Source organism: Stegostoma tigrinum, chromosome 14, assembly GCF_030684315.1.
Source record: "Stegostoma tigrinum isolate sSteTig4 chromosome 14, sSteTig4.hap1, whole genome shotgun sequence".
In the NCBI taxonomy this organism is placed as follows: domain Eukaryota; kingdom Metazoa; phylum Chordata; class Chondrichthyes; order Orectolobiformes; family Stegostomatidae; genus Stegostoma; species Stegostoma tigrinum.
This window is the reverse complement of record NC_081367.1, coordinates 60258217-60276803: the sequence shown is the minus strand read 5'-3', so window position 1 is coordinate 60276803 and position 18587 is coordinate 60258217.

The following is an 18587-nucleotide window of genomic DNA, read 5'->3' as shown; positions in this document are numbered from 1 at the left end:
CCACTGACCCCTTAACCCGCCTCCAACGCAAGCCCTCCTCCAGGACGCCATCCCCAGGCATCCTACCCTCCCTCGACATCTTCATCTCCAATTACCGTCGAGATATCAATCGCCTCTACCTCTCCACCCCTCTCACCCACTCCAACCTCTCCCCTTCAGAATGTGCAGCCCTCTGCTCCAACCCCAACCTCACCATCAAACCCACAGACAAGGGAGGCGCAGTTGTAGTATGGCGCACTGACCTTTAAATTGCTGACGCCAGACACCAACTCTCCAACACCACCTCCTACCACCCCCTAGATCATGGCCCCACCTCCGAGCACCAAACCATCATCTTCCAAACCATTCACAAGCTAATCAACACAGATGACCTCCCACCGACAGCCTCCAACCTCACTGTTCCCCAACCCCGCACCACCCGCTTCTATCTCCTTTTCAAAATCCACAGACCCGCCTGCCCTGGTTGACCCATTGTCTCCGTCTGCTCCTGTGCCACCGAACTCATCTCCCCCTCTCTGGACTCCATTTTCTCGCCCTTGGTCCAGGAACTCCCTTCCTACGCCTGTGGCAACACCCACGCCCTCCACCTCCTCCAGAACTTCCAGTTCCTTGGTCCTCAACACCTCATTTTCACCATGAACGTCCAGTCCCTATACACCTGCATTCCCCATGCAGATGGCCTAAAGGCCCTACGCTTCTTCCTGTCCCGCAGACCATACCAGTCCCCCTTCACCGACACCCTGATCTGGCTAGCCAAACTCGCCCTCACCCTCAACAACTTCTCTTTCAATTCCTCCCACTTCATACAGACAAAGGGGGTGGCCATGGGTACCTGCATGGCCCCGAGCTATGCCTGCCTCTTTGTAGGTTACATGGAACAGTCCCACTTCCGCACCTACACTGGCCCTAAAACCCACCTCTTCATCCGTTACATTGATGACTGCATCGGAGACTGCTTCGTGATCCCAGGAGGTACTTGTATGGTTCATCCACTTCACCAATACCTTCCACCCCAACCTCAAGTTCACCTGGGCCATCTTCAACACATCCCTCACCTTCTTGGACCTCTCTGTCTCCACCTCAGGCAGCCAGCTAGAAACCAATGTCCATTGCAAGCCCACCGACACCCACACCTACCTCGAATACACCTCCTCCCACCCACTATCCTGCAAAAATTCCATCACCTATTCCCAATTCCTTCGCCTCCACCACATCAGCTCTCAGGATGAGGCATTTCACTCCCGTATATCCCGGATATCCTCGTTCTTCAAGGGCAGCAGCTTCTTTGCTCACAGTGGTCAACAATGCCCTCCACTGTGTCTCCCACATTTCCCGCTACTCATCCCTCACACTGCACCACCACAATAACCACCAAAAGAGAATGTCTGTAGTTCTCACACACCAACCCACCAACCTCTGGATACAACGCATCATCCTCCGACACTTCCACCATCTGCAGTCGGACCCCACCACAAAGCCATTTTTCCATCCCCACCCTTGTCTGCTTTCCGGAGAGACCACTCTCTCTGCGACTCCCTTGTCTGCTCCACACTCCCCTTCAACCCCACCACACCCAGCACTTCCCCCTGAAACCACAGGACGTGCTATACTTGCTCCCCACACCTCCTCCCTCACCCCCATCCCAGGCCCCAAGATGACTTTCCACATCAAGCAGATGTTCACCTACACATCCGCCAATGTGGGAAACTGCATCTGCTGTACTCATTGTGGTTTCCTCTATTTTGGGGAGACCAAGCAGAGGCTTGGGGACCACTTTGCAGAATACCTACGCTTGGTTCACAGTAAACAACTGCACCTCCCAGCCGTGAACCTTCTTAACTCCCCCTCCCATTCCTTAGACGGCATGTACATCTGGGCCGCCTGTAGTGCCATAATGATGCCACCCGTAGTTTGCAGGAACAGCAACTCATATTCCGCTTGTGAACCCTGCAGCCCAATGCTATCGATGTGGATTTCACCAGCTTCAAAGTCTCCCCTCCCCCCAATGTATCCCAAAACCAGCCCAGCTCGCCCCTGCCTCCCTAACCTGTTCTCACCTATCCCCTCCTCCCACCTCAAGCTGCACCTCGACTTCCTACCTGCTAACCTCATGCCGCCCCCTTGACCTGTCCATCCTCCCTGGACTGTTCTATCCCCTCTCTACCTCCCCACCTATACTGTCCTCTCCCTCTATCTTCTCCTCTATCCATCTTCAGTCTGCCTCCGCCTCTCTCACTATTTATTTCAGAATCGTCTCCCCATGACCCTATTCTGATGAAGGGTCTAGGTCCGAAATTAAAAGACCCTATACAGACAACAAACAAAACAAACGTCATTCACAAAATACCTTGCAAGAACTGTGACAAACACTACATTGGACAAACTGGCAGAAAGCTAGCCACCAGGATACATGAACATCAACTAGCCACAAAACGACATGACCCACTATCACTCGTATCCTTACATACAGATGAGGAAGGACACCACTTTGATTGGGACAACACATCCATCCTAGGACAAGCCTAACAGAGACACGCACGAGAATTCCTAGAAGCATGGCATTCCAACCGGAACTCCATCAACAAACACATTGATTTGGAGCCAATCTACCATCCCCTGAGAAAAAGAACAGGAAATGACATTACCAACGCCGGAAATGACATCACCAACCCAAGGAAACCTAACCAGATAAATAGAAAGAGGGACATAACACCAGTTCTTCTTCGGCTCACTGATGGTGTTACCTAGAATGGTGACGAAACGTCTGAAAACTAACCTTCCAGCTCAGCGAGCAAACTCACATCCAGAACCTTAACAATTTGCAACAACAAAAAAATTTAAATCGTGACAGAAACTCAGCAGGATTGGCATCATCAGAAGAGTAAAATGTACCAACATTCTGAGTCCGTAGACCCATCACAAATCCAGCAAGAATCAAAAGCCAGAAAATTTCAAAAGCTAATGTATTGATTTATGACGTTGCCATCACTTTAAAAAGTGACTGTGTCCGTTTGTTTGGGAGGTTGTGAGACAGGGGCGCTGAGCATAAACAATTTATGGGAACTTTGGGTTTTAAAAATTTGGAACAATGGAAGCAGCCTTGATGTAGCTAACTTCCACAAACCAGACGTTCTAGGAATTTTTTAAATTTTTGTGTCCAGTTTTAATGAGACGACTTTGGGTTTCAAAAGAGATGGAAGTGACAGAGGATGCCTCCTGGATGCTCCACTCTGAATCTTCTCTTGATGTTCTTATCCCCTTTCACCCCAACACCTCCTGGATTGGAGAACTGTATGAAAGGATCATTATCTAATTTTGCTCTTTTTCCACGGAGTGAGTATGAGATGTTACTATATTAGAACAATTAATTAGTTATATGAACTGTATCTATTGTTCAGTAAATATTTGCAATACTTAAATTATTCTAAATTCCTCTTTGTTTTGTTTGTACTTTACTTAAATTGTCTGTGGGCAGGGCAATAATTAGGGATGGCCAATAAATGCCGCCTGCTCAGCGATGCCTTCATCCGTGAATGAATAAAGAAATAAAATTGTGTTTTGGTTAACCATCGAATAGTTTAACCAGTCGCGTCATATACAGAAGACGGCACTGCGCATCTACATTTAAAATAAGGAAAGGCTCGGCCCGAGGCTACCTTCTTAAAATATTTTGAGGGGATCTGGTCTGGTCCATTGCAGAGTCAATGTCAGTTGTTTTGTAACAAATGAAAATGTTCCAAACGGAGAAAGGAAACTGCATTCCCGACTGTGAAATCAGGCAGAATTAGCTTGCAGTGAGGAGGAACAGAATCTTAGCTTTTAAGGAGTTAAAGCAAGAAGTGAAAATAGGAACAAGTGACCGAGAAAACTACTGAAGTGTGTGTAAAACTAGGGCTCTAAGAAAGGACAATAAATAACGGCCTTAGCAGTGACACTCGGGGTCAATTGGTTTGCAATTTGCTTCTTTTCAATTATTTCTCGTCTAAAGGCCACTTCTTTTAACATGGGCTCTCAGTGCATTCGTAAGGAAAATGATCGCTTTCCAGTGGAGCTCCAAATGATATCTCTCATAGTCAGGATAAGGTCTCCTCCCTCCAGTGCTGAAACTTTATAATATTCAATTTTTACAATTTCAGGTCTAGTTTCCAAATTCGTTAGTAAATTTACTAAATCATACTTTGGGCCTGGATCACCATTTTAGTTAAAATACATGATTTCCCCTGTGTGAGCAGTGAAATTTATTGAGTGTCAGTCGTGCAGCAGCTGCATGAGAACAATGCAAGACATATAAATCATTGGCTGTCATTTGGATATGTGCATTAAAATTAATTTTTGGAAATGAATACCGATTTTTAAAAAAAAATAAATAATATCACAAATTCACATTCGGGATGGAACATATAACGTTTGGAGAATCATCTCCTATTTTTGCAAGTATCTGTTCTTCTGTCGAATTAAAATGTCAATAATAGCTGGAAATACTCTTTTTGACAGTGTGTCGAGCCTGGTCCCACTACAGAGATTTGATTGATAGTTCAGAGTCCGTCCCAGTGAGTTCCCAATTATCAGAATGACAGGCTTAAAATGAAACATGCAGTGAGAACCAAGGCCGGCCAAACCATGAAAATATTAAGCTCTCCAATAACCATCAAGCAGCAAATACTAACACTGATATTCTGAGCGTTTAGAACATCTTTCCTAATGGCATGTCCTTGACTAGAATTTAGCTTTTCAGTTTTCTACATCACAACAGTGACTCAACGGTGCAAGTATTTATTGAATATTCAGGACACCACACGTGCCCTCCACCTCCTGCAAGACTTTCAATTCCTCAGCCCTCAAAATCGCATCTCCAACATGGACACCGAGTCTATGCATGTCTGTATCCCCCTTAGAGATTCCAAAAAGCCCTCTGTTTCTTTTTCTCCCGCAACCCCAACCATTTCCCTTCCACTGACATCCTTATCCGCCGAAAACAACTTGTCCTTAAAGCTGAAAATATTCTCCTTTAACCCCTACCATTTCCTTTGAACTGGGAGGGGGAGGCTTTGGGCATCCGTGTGGTTCTGTGCTTGGTCTCCATCTTCTTAGGAGACGTGGAACTGCCCCACTTCCGCTGTTATATCGGCGCCATCCCTCACCACTTCCTCAGCTACCTTGACGACTATACTGGCCTGGCCTCATGCGTGAGGAACTTGAACAGTTCATCAACTTTTCTAACACCAATCAGCCCAATTTCAAATTTTCAGGTATCGTCTCCAATACCTCCCTCCCCTTAACGAGCTTCTCCATATTGATCTCCGGTAACTGTCTCAGCACAGAAATCTACTTCAAACTCACCTATACTGTTATAACTAACTGAACTACACATTCTCTCATTCAGCCTCCTGTACGAATGTGATCCATTACTCCCAATTCCTCTTTATCCACCACATTTGTTCCCAAGACAGATCCTATTGCAGACATCCCAGACATCCTTCTATTTCAAGAACAGCAACTAATCCCCTCCGTTGACCAAAAATGTCCTCAACTGCAGCTCTTGCATTTCCTGCACTTCTGCCTTCAGATTTCATCCCACCCCAAACAAAAATAAAGACATAAGCCCCCTCTTCCTCACATACCAATCCACCACACTCCTCACCCAGTATCATCCTCCTCTACTCCGCCACTTACATTCCAACCCCACGACCAAAGAGATATTTCCCTCCTCATCCCTATCTTCCTTTCATGGGGACCACTCAATCCGCAAGACCCCTTTCCACTCCATACTCCTCAGTAATCCCAACACACCGGGGGCCTTTCCTTCCAACCGCAAGAGGTGCTACACCTGCCCTTATATCTCCCCACTCAGCTTTATTCAACGCCCAAAACAAATTTTCCAAATCTGACAGGAATTCACTTGTATGTTCTCCAAACTGGCCCACTGCATCCAGTGCTCCTGATGTGGCCATTGTTTGATTGACAGAACAAGCACAGATTCAGTGACCAATTCACGGAAGAATTCACACACTATAATCAAAAACATCTATTGTTGAACTCCTCCTCCTTCTGTTGATGACATAACAGTCCTGGGCCTTCTCCAGCGTCACAATCATGCCACTTGCAAAATGGTGGAGAAAATCCGTGAATTTGTCACCTCATATTCCGCCTTGGGAGCTTACACCCCAACAGCCTGAACACAGAATTCACCAGTTTCTAATTCTCTTCATCTCTTGCCTCCACCCATGTCCAAACCTCCCTCTCATCGCAACCTCCTTAAACTGACACAACCTGTGCATCATTGTCTCCACCTATCCACCCCACCCTTGCCACTGACCAATTCCCATACCCCCTAACAGCATCCACCTATAAACACACACCAATTTTCGCTCCTCAGCCTTCTCCCCCTAGCCTACTGACCTGACGCAAATATTCCATCTTCTTCTCCGCTTAACTGTTTGAACATTCCCAATGGCGAATTCACACTAACGCCAATTAAAGCCAATAATGGCTGCAACGTTAGAGAAATCTTTACATGCATGGTACTCAATTTGTCACTGCACCATGAAACATAGAACAGTACAGCACAATGGAGGCCTTTTGGCCCATGATCTTATGCTGACCTCATATCCTACCGAGATCTATCTAACCTGCATACTCTACATTTTACTGCCTGCATCCACCAAACACCATCCTACCTTCCAACCCCAGCTCCACCCCCATCACTCTATTTATTCCCCAGCTTGCTTCCCCCCACCACCAGTCTTGATGAAGTGTTGTGACCCGAAACATTAACTTTCCTACTCCTCTGATGCTGTCTGACCTGTTGCGTTTCGCCCTGCTCCACACTGCTTTAAATCACTCTGAAGAGCTCTGCCAGTCGAATGTTCTAGTGAAATCGTCAAGATAACCTGAAATCACGTTTTTGTTAAGATTACAGTGTATCCATGGCTTGCATGAGTGCCTTCATGAGCAAACACACTCTATGATCTGGGGGATTGGAGCATACCATTGAATCATAACCTAAAAAAGAAGGCTTTATGGGAGTATCAGGACAAATTGCCCAATGACAGTAAAAATTCAATAAAAATGAAAACTGTATTGAACAATAGAAGATAGAATGATGAATTTTTAGATGACATGGTGACTCAGTGTTTCGTGCTCCTGTTTCATAGTGCTAGAGCTCCAGTTTTAATTCCATCCTTCTGAAAATATGTGGAGATTGTACGTTCTCAACTTGTACGTGTGGGTTTCAACTCAGCGCTCCTGGTTCCTTTTACAGTACAAAACTGTGCAGATTAGGTGGATTGGCCATACAAGGTTGCCCCATAGGTCAAGAGATATGCAGGCAAGGTGAATTCACCACAGGGCTAGGGTAGGATGTTCTTCGGTGATTCATGACTGACCTGATGGGCCTTATAGCCACTATCCCAGAATGCGATGAATCTATCTGCATTTTGAAAATGCAGTCAAATATTTGATCTGCTGCCATCACAATATCGAATGTTCCAACGGTCCTTGCATTTGCAATGGAGGGCGTGGATATATCATCGTCAATAATGTCTGCAACACTAGAGAGACCTTTACATACATGGTACTCAAAAAGCCCCTGCAACATAGAACATAGAACAGTACAGCACAGTACAGGCCCTTCGGCCCACAATGTGGTGCTGACCTCTTATCCTACTAAGATTACCATACCCTGCGTTCCCTACATTTCACTATCCTCCATGTGCCTATCCAACAGCTGTTTAAATGCCTCTAAATTATCTGACTCCACTACCACTGCTGGAGGCGCATTCCACATGCCCACCAGTCTCAATGTGAAGAGCCGACCTTTGACATCTCCCCTATACCTTTGTCCAATCATCTTAAGGTTATGGCCCCTCATAATAGTAACTTCTGCCCTGGGAAAAAGTCTCTGACTATCTAGTTTATCAATGTCTCTCATCATCTTGTAAACGTCTATGAAGTCACCTCTTATCCTTCTTCACTCCAATGAAAAAAAGCCGAGCTCACTCAACCTCTTCTCAGAACACCTGCCCTCCAGTCCAGGCAACATCTTGGTAAATTTCCTCTGCACCTTCTCTAAAGCATTCACGTCTTTCCTATAACGAGGTGATCAGAAATGTACACAATATTCCAAGTGTGGTCTAACCAGAGTTTTATAGAGCTGCAACATAACCTCGCAGCTCTGAAACTCAATTTCTCTGTAAATGGAAGACAACACACCATATGCTTTCTTTACAACTGTATCAACTTGGGTCGCAGCTTTGAGGAATCTATGAATGTGCACCTCAATATTCTACTAATCCTCCACACTGTCGAAAATCCTATATTTAACCCTGTATTCTGCATTCAAATTTGACCTCCCAAACTAAACCCCATCACACATTTCTGGGTTGAATTTCATCTGCCACCTCTTTACCCAGCTCTGCAAACTGTCAATGCCCTGTTGCAACCCACAACAACTCTCCACCTTGTCCACAACTCCACCAAACTTTGTGTCATCGGCAGACTCACTAGCCCACGATTCCACTTCCTCATCCAAGTCATTTATAAAGTTGACAAAGAGCAGAGGTCCTGGAACAGATCCCTGAGGCACACCAATGGTCACAAAGTTCCAGGCTGATCATCTACTAGCACCCTCTGTCTTCTAATAGACAGCCAGTTTTTTTTTATCCAGACGCCAAATTTCCCTGAATCGCAAGTCTAATTACTTTTGTAATAAACTGACCATGTGGAACCTTATCGAATACCTTGCTAAAATCCATATACACTACACCCACTGCTCTACCTTCATCGATATGTTTTGTTACACCCTCAAAGAATTCAATAAATCTTGTGAGGCATGACCTGTTCCTCCCAAAACCATACTGACTATTTCTAATAAAACTATATTTTTCCAAATAATCATAAACACTATATCTCGGAATCCTCTCCAATAATTTGCCCAACATAGACATAAGACTGACTGGTCTGTAATTTCCAGGATGATTCCTATTCCCTTTCTTGAACAAGGGAATGACATTTGCCACCCTCCAATCTTCTCATACTACTCCAGTAAACAGTGAGGACGCAATGATCACTGCCAAAGCTGCTGCAATCTCTTCCCTTGCCTCCTGAGGAAACCTTGGCTATATCCTATCCAGCCCAGGGGACTTACCTATCCTCCTGATTTTCAAAATTTCTAGCACATCTCCTTCCTAACAACAATCTGTTAGAGCATATCTGTCTGTTTCATGCTGTTCTCACAAATGTCAAGATCTCTCTCACTTGTGAATCCTGAAGGAAAGCATTCATTAAGGACCACACCTTACCTTCTCTGACTCCGCACACAAGTCCCCTCCACTACCCCTGATTGGCCCTACCCTCACTCTGGCTGTCCTCTTGTTCTTCACATAGTATAGAAATCCTTCGTGTTTTCCTTGATCCTACCTGCCAAGGTTTACTCACACCCCTCATAGCTCTCCTATGTCCATTCTTCAGTTCCTTCCTGGCTACCTTGTAGACCCCGAGAGCGTTGTCCGATCCTTGGGTCCTCAACCTTAAGTAAGCTTCTTTCTTCCTCTTGACTAAGTGTTCAACATGTTTTGTCATCCAAGGTTCCTTCACCTTACCATCCTTTCCTTTGCCTCAGTGGGACAAACCCATCCAGTACCTGTAGCAACTCCTCCCTGCACAGCCTCCACATTTCTACCATGCATTTCCCTGAGAACATCTTATCCCAATTGGTGCTCCGTTGTTCTTGCCCAATAACATTGTAATTCCCCCTCCCCCAATTAAATACTTTCACATACCGCCTTCATGATTCTCGTAAAACAAAGGAAGTCGTGATCACTATCACTGAAATGCTCTCCCACCGAGAGATCTAACACCTGAACTAAGCATCAAATCCAAAGTTGCCTCTGCTCCAGTTGGCCTGTCTACACATTGAGTCAGAAATCCTTCAGGACACACCTGACAAAATCTGCTCCATCCAAACTATTTGTAATTAGCAGGTTCCAGTCTATATTAGGGAAGTTTAAGTCCCCCATGACAACAACCCTATTACTTCTGCACCTTTCCAAAACCTGTTGACCGATATGTCCCTCAGATTCTCTGTTGCTATTGGAGATGTCGGTGGGGAGGGGGTGCGGCGCGTGGTCTATAGAAAACTCCCAATAACGTGACTATTTTTTTCCTGTTTCTGACTTCCATACGTACTGACTCAGCGGAGAAACCCTCCCCCACAACCTCCCTTTCCAAAGATGTGATACCATTTCCATTGATTAAAGCCAATATTGCTTTCGACGCTATCATTGAGGTGTAGCAGCATCGTAGATCTCATATCCCAGAGTGACTATTGGAAGTAGAGTTTTGCTCCGGTTTGTTTCTTCAAGAGCAAATACCGTCGTCTGCATCAGGTCAAAGCTGAAGGCGTTAAAACTGCACGGTATATGCGATAAGAAAATGATTTCGTAATTAATTCACCAGCCAATTCTGCGGATTTCACTCACCAGGACCTTCCAATTCCACTGACACACTCAGCTCAACTGAAAGCCGTAATGGAAACGCAAATCCCTAGCAACCGACTTAAGCTCGAACCAGTGGTTTGCCAGGAAGGCCTGTTTAGGAACGCAAGATCTTGATCCCGATGGAGATAGGCAAAATTGGGTCGAATATTCGCGACTTGCTCAGCCAAGTACACTGATTTATGTCGGGTGCACAAGTATTGTTAGACAAGCGGTGGCATCAAATGCACACCAGCATCCTCAAACTCATGTCCACTCCCATGGTAACCTATCGGCAACATCCTCTGCAGATTCACCACCCCACCCACTCCGTTACCTCAGCATTCAGTACACATTAAGTGCGGTGTACGTCCGACTCGCTGGGATCTGTTTACATTCCGGGTTCCGCCAATATCCACTCCCGCAGCTTTACCAACATCCAGCATCCCATAATCTATCAACCCCCAATCTATCAGGACCACACTCGCCCCTCCAGGTCACCTGAAAGCAAGCGCTGCTCATGTCTGCACCACCTCGCTCTTGGCCTTTTCTCTGGTTGGCAAGTCTACAGAGCTACAATTAACTCGTTGAATGTCTTAATCCTTGCTAACATCCGTTAATACCTTGGGGCACACAAAACATCTGGCAACGCGTACAACCCTTGTACCCAAAAACAACACAACTAAAATGCTTAAAAACATGTGTGACACAAATAATTAGACACCATTCGCCAGAAGACTGGAATACTGCTCGACCTTTATCTTCATGCCCTCATCCAATGACCTCGAAGGGAACGCAGTTCCGCAACGTCCCTGTACAGCTACAGGCCCTGGCCCATTCCTTTGAATATTACATAGAAAGCACACAGAAAGGAATTCGAAAACCGTACCAAAGTAAAACAAAAAATCGCGCAGCCACTTTAAACGCTCCAGTCTCTGAGTTTCTCCTGAACGAAGGGCCGTGCATTTATCGGCAGTATTGATGACTCGATGGCATTTCGTGATGGTCTTCTGAATAAAATGAGACATTCTCTCTTTCGGAGTCTTCCATGATGTTAAATATTCCGGTTACGTCACGCTGACCTTTTCCACAAGAAAAGAAACCGAGCCGCTGAATTCTTTTCTGACATACAAACCCACACGTTTCCGACATCGTCTTCCTAAATCACCTCTGCACCATCTCCACGTTTTCCGTTGTCCAAGAGATTGAGCAAAATGCATGCAGCAAATCTCGTGCGGTCTACCCAGTGTAAAAGCTGCTGTTTCATGTTTACCTGAGTTGAAAGGTAGCTCAGTCATTAACACTGCCAACTAAGGGAGCCACAGATCCTAGTTCGATCTTGCCCGTGGACAATTGTCTGCGTGGGCACGCTCCCCCTGTGTCTGCCAGCGTTTCCTCTTACAGCCCAAAGATGTGCAGCTTTGATGGATTCACCAATCTAACTTCCCCCATAGTGTCCTCGAACCTGCAGGCTATGTGCATTAGCAATGGGAATCGTAGGATTGTGGGGTGGGAACGGGTCCGTGTCGACTCAATTGGCCTAATCGCCTGTTTCCTCGCTGCAGGGACTCAACTACATAACAACGCTTAACTGATTGCACGAATTCCACCTCTGGCACACGGAGTATTTCAGAGTATAATACCAACGTGGTATACGTTTAGTATACTTTCGGTGGATTTCATATGCTATTCGGGATTTCTTTAGAGAGTACTAACGATTGCATTACTATCTTTACAGTGTAGAGACAATAAAAAAAATCGTCAAAAATTCAATGACGTTATAATAACCATTCTTCCCTTAAACACAAACATAAAAAATGCCGGAGAATCTCAGCATGTCCGGCAGTACTTGTGGGCAGATAAACAGGGTCAACACTTCGAGTTTCATTTGCTATTTGACTTTGCTGGAGAACTCAATTTGTCCCTCCGTTCTTGTGCAAATTCAAATTGAAATTCGATATTACAGAATAATTTAAATAATTCAGAATGATCCTTGCTCTGCAGAAATAATTATCCCATTCAAATATTGGAACATAAACACTTCAAAGACAAAGACGAAACAGTCTAAATACTGCAATTGATGATTCTCCACAGAATTCAGAAAACGGGATGTGAGTTTGCTCGCTGAGCTGGAAAGTTCGTTTTCAGACGTTTTGTCACCATTCTAGGTAACATCATCAGTGAGCCTCCGAAGAAGAACTGGTGTTATGTCCCGCTTTCTATTTACCTGGTTAGGTTTCCTTGGGTTGCTGATGTCATTTCCTGCGTTGCTCATGTCATTTCCTGTTCTTTTTCTCAGGGGATGGTAGTTTGGCTCCAAATCAATGTGTTTGTTGATGGAGTTCGGGTTGGAATGCCATGCTTCTAGGAATTCTCGTACATGTCTCTGTTTGGCTTGTCCTAGGATGGATGTGTTGTCCCAATCAAAGTGGTGTCCTTCCACATCTGTATGTAAGGATACGAGTGATAGTGGGTCATGTCGTTTTGTGGCTAGTTGATGTTCATGTATCCTGGTGGCTAGCTTTCTGCCAGTTTGTCCAATGTAGTGTTTGTCACAGTTCTTGCAAGGTATTTTGTAGATGACGTTCGTTTTGCTTGTCGTCTGTATAGGGTCTTTTAAGTTCATTAGCTGCTGTTTTAGTGTGTTGGTGGGTTTGTGGGCTACCCTGATGCCAAGAGGTCCGAGTAGTCTAGCAGTCATTTCGGAAATGTCTTTGATGTAGGGGAGAGTGGTTATGGTTTCTGAGCCCGTTTTGTCTGTTTGTTTGGGTTTATTGCTGAGGAATCGGCAGACTGTGTTCATAGCGTACCCATTTTTTTTGAATACGCTGTATAGGTGATTTTCTTCAAGGAAAATCACCTATACAGCGTATTCGAAAAAATGGGTACCCTATGAACACAGTCCGCCGATACCTCAGCAATAAACCCAAACAAACAGACAAAACGGGCTCAGAAACCATAGCCACTCTCCCCTACATCAAAGACATTTCCGAAATGACTGCCAGACTACTCGGACCTCTTGGCATCAGGGTAGCCCACAAACCCACCAACACACTAAAACAGCAGCTAATGAACTTAAAAGACCCTATACAGACGACAAGCAAAACGAACGTCATCTACAAAATACCTTGCAAGAACTGTGACAAACACTACATTGGACAAACAGGCAGAAAGCTAGCCACCAGGATACATGAACATCAACTAGCCACAAAACGACATGACCCACTGTCACTCGTATCCTTACATACAGATGTGGAAGGACACCACTTTGATTGGGACAACACATCCATCTTAGGACAAGCCAAACAGAGACATGCACGAGATTTCCTAGAAGCATGGCATTCCAACCGGAACTCCATCAACAAACACATTGATTTGGAGCCAATCTACCATCCCCTGAGAAAAAGAACAGAAAATGACATCACCAACCCAAGGAAACCTAACCAGATAAATAGAAAGCGGGACATAACACTAGTGCTTCGTCGGAGGCTCACTGATGATGTTACCTAGAATGGTGACGAAACGTCTGAAAACGAACCTTCCAGCTCAGCGAGCAAACTCACATCCAGAACCTCAACCTGAGCTACAAATCTTCTCAAAACTCGCTATTCAGAAAACTACTCAGGGCGTGTGGTTACGTGAAATCAGGATTTCTTTATCGCTAACAGCTCTATCTAAACATGTACAAGTTAGGTGCTTTGACAATACTCCATTCCCTTGTAGCAGGTTGTAGGGAGAGTGCGTGTGTTTGCTAGCCATGCTAAATGCGAGATAACGGGGATACAGAGAAGTCGTCGGAGAGGTCAAACTTCTTCTGTCAGCACTGTCGGGATTGTACGATTCTATGATTGTTTGACTTTCCTGTCGCAATGCATGTCTGTTGAACGAACGGTAAATGAAATCACATCGTGAATTGTATTTAAATATGCTGCGCAGCATAATATCACGATCCTCAGACAAATTCGATGCATGACATTTTAGTCGAGGTTTACAAACTATTCCATGTGATTCCCGCGGAGACACAACAGCCGGCAACAAGAATATCAGAAAAAAAGCCATCGCTTTCTTGCAAGAAACTTAAACACTCGGTTCAACAGAATAAGAAAGAAAGTGGAGATATTTAGCGTCCGTTATGGTCCGAGGATATCCCACAGTGCTCACAGCCGACGAATCACCTTAGACATTATACACTCAACTTGTCTGTGTGATACTTTCATTGAAGCGGCCAATCATGATTAGTGGATCGCTAATTCTGTAGATAGATTCCACATGAAATTCAAGTAAGCCAACTCGAAAACCCCAAGTAAGTTAACATGTTCCATTCAGACAACAGGAAGGTAGTAATGATCATTGCACAGACTATAGCACATGTGGAGCATTCAGCTCATCGAGTCAGATCATGGTCCATCTGATCATCTTCAACTCCAATTTCTTTCCTTTTTCTCTGAAATCTCCTAATTCCTTCATTAATTAAAAATCTATCTCATCTACTCTATTATACTTAATAATCAACCTCGCTGATGCAGTGTGGTGAAGAATTACATAAATTCATTAGCCGGTGATAACTTGCCCCATAGCCTTAGTATTGCAAGGGCACATCTAGAATTTTTTTCAATATTCTGTGGGTTTGTGCCTCACAGACAGTGAGTTCCAGATCACCTGAGTAAAGAATTCTTTCTTCACATTTCCTCCGAACCTTCTGCCCCTTACTTTATGTATCTGTCCTTGGGTATTAATTTCTCCGCCAATGAGAATGTATCCTCCCAACTATCCTATCTGCACTCCTCATAATTTTATATATCTCCATTATGTCCCCTATGAGTTGCCTGTGTTTAGAGGAAAACAAATTTAGCTTGTGCACTCTCTCTTCAGCTCTTTCACAGCTCATTTTTCTCTTCACTGGGTGACCACTTCGCCTGAGATTAAACCTCTATCCGTATTTCCCACAAGGCGAAATGTTTTTTTCTGGATTTAGCATCATGTTCCCTAAGGTGTTTGAATATTTCAATAAGGTCACCTGAAATTTCCTAAGCTTTATGAGTGCAAGATGTATATGTTCCATTCCCTTTGAAATGAACGGCAACTTTCCATTTGAGTTCTAATTACCTGCTGATATTTTTTTCTTTGTACCATATGCACAAGAACTCCTAAATATTATTTTCGGCGATGGAACCCCGCAGCCTCTTGCACTTGGCATGGGGCTCAGTAACTTTAGAGCCTAATTAATTCTTTCCATATTTTGTACCCGCTCCACACTACGTCCTGAAGTCATGGAGTCATGTAATCGGACCGTTCCGTCCAACTCGTCTGGACTGACCAATCATCCAAGTCTGATCTTGCCGTATTTTCCAGCATTTAGCATGCACCCCTCTGAACTCCTCTTTTCCATGCACTATCCAACTGACTCTTTAATGTTGAATTTGTACCTGCCTCTCCTACTTCTGCTGGCAGGTTATTCCATATAGCCACTAACATCGGCTTGAAACATTTACCCCTCAGGTCATTCTTCAATTTTACACCTGACACCTTAAACGTTTGCCCTCTAGTTTTAGATTGCTCAACAGTAGGAAAAAGACCTTGGCTATTGCCCACTTTCCGTTTTCGTTTCCGAGCTCCAGCATCTGCAGGTCTTTATTTTATTGTAGATTCAATGCGGAGAGCATTCATCTACAAATTGTAAACGAGCAGACTGAGAAGAAAATTACCACAGCCAAAGAGCTAAAGGAATGTCAGTACGAACAGACAGAAAGGCTAGCTTATCAAAAGTACAGTGTGTGCACGGAATTCATTTCCACAACAACATAACGCTTCTGTCCCATGCTTTAAAACTGAGGCAACAAAATTGTTTTCACAGATAACAAGACACCTGAAACCAAACTGGATTTTCTCTTTACTTATGACAACAAAACCGCAAACGCTTCGAAAGTAATTGTGAATTGTATAAGCAGCAAGACATTTTCGTATTAGCATCATAGAGCTGCACAGCATGGAAACAGACCCTTTGATCCGATTCATCCATGCTGACCAGACATCCTGAATAAATCTAGCCCCGTTTGGCAGCATTCGACATATATCCCTTTAAACTCTTCCTATTCGTATGCCGATTTCAGAGACTTTTGAATGTTTTAATTGAAACAGCTCCCACAGCCTCGTCTGGTAGCTCATTATTAACAATGCATTAGCCTCTGCATGAAAAGGTTGCACCCGTCGTTCTCAGTTAAACCGTTTCCCTGTCAACTTAAACCTGTCTAGTTTTGGACTCCTTCATCCTCAAAAATCACCCGGGCTATTCACCCAATCCTTGCCCCTCGTGATTTTATAAACATCTTCCAGGTGAACCCTCATCCTTTGAAGGCCCAGGGAGAAGGGCTGCAGCCTATTCAACCTCTCCCTATTGCTGAAATCTTCCAGCCCTGGAAACATCCTTAGAAATCTTGTCTGGACGCCCTCACGTTTCAGAACTTACTTCGTGAAAAAGAAGCACGAACATTGTACATATTATTCCAAAAGTGGCCTCATAAATGTCCTGTACAGATGCAACATGACGTCCAACCCTACAATCGATATATTGGCAAGTGTGGCAAAGGATATTCTTTACTACCTTGTCAAACCACAACTCTACTTTCAAGGAACCGTACACCCGCACCGGAAAATCTCTTTGCTTGGCAGCACTTCTCAGAGACCTACCATTAACTGTATAAGTCCTTCCATGGTTTCACTTAACAAAATAAAACTTGTTGCATTTATCTGAATTGATCTTTGTCCACCACTCCTGGGTTCATTGACCCATCTGATCAAGATCCATTTGTACTTTGACATAATCATCTTCACTCTCCACTACACCGACTACTTTGTGTCATCTTCAGACTTGTTAACCCTGCCTCCTATATTCAAAACAAGACATTTGTATCAACAATGAAAAGCAGTGGAGCTGGCACTTATCACTGTGACAAACAGTTCGTCACTGTCTCCTGTCGGAAAGGCTGCCTTCTGCCGCCACTCTCTTTCTCCTACCTTTAACCCCGTTATGGTAGGTGTTGCTTTGGCACAATTGCCCACTCCTACCGACCTCTCGACTAATTATCTCATTATATGTGGTGTATTTAGTACAGTTCGCCAAATTTCTCATGCTTAGCTTTTCTTCTCTGTTATTCAGTTATTTTTCTTCGCTGGTCCCTGTACATCCTGCCGTTGTTTACAGTGTAGGTTGATACCTATCTGTGTATTGGCTCTGTCTCCACCCATCCGGTCATTTCTCTCCAATTCGGCTCTGGCATAAATATCAAGGTTGCCTAGCTAATAACCTTACTCATGAAGTGTCATGGGACTTAAACTATTAACTCTGGCTTCTTCCCCTAGATGCTACCAGACCTACTGAGTTTATGTAGCATGTTCTGTTTTAGCTTCAGTTCTTCAGCACTTGCAGTTCTTTGTTTTATTGTAGAATACTCGACTCGATTCTCTGTAGAGAATATATAACTACAAATTGTAAATAAGCAGATTGAGAAGAAAACCGCCCAGACAAAGGTCTACAGGAAAACTGTTACGAACAGATAGAAAAGTTAACTTCGTGAAACATAAAGCATTCTCATGGAATTCATATCTACACCAACATGATACGTCACTGTGTTTAACCAATGGTTACAAAATAGTCTTCACAAATAACTAGAAACATGAAACAAAATTGATCTGGCTTACTTATGACGGCCGAAGAACCTGGCCATCAAAAATGTATTTACATTGTTTAATCAAGAACTATTAGCAATAGTATCATAGAGACAGGCAGCTGTACAATAAGGAGACTGACACTTTGGACCAATTAATCCATGCTGCGTAGATATTCCAAACAAACCTAGTCCCATTTTCTAACATTTGGCCCATATCCCTCTAAAGCCTTCCTGTTCATATACATCCAGATGCCTTTTAAATGTTGTAATTGTACCATCTTTTACCATCTCTGCTGGCTGCTCATTTCATACATGCAGCACCCTTTGCTTGAAAAAGTTGCCTTTAGGTCTCTTTAAATCTCTCTGCTCTCACCTTAAACCCATGCCATTTAGTTTTGGGCTTCCCCATCCATGGGGAGTGACCTTGTATATTCACCTCTTCCCTCCG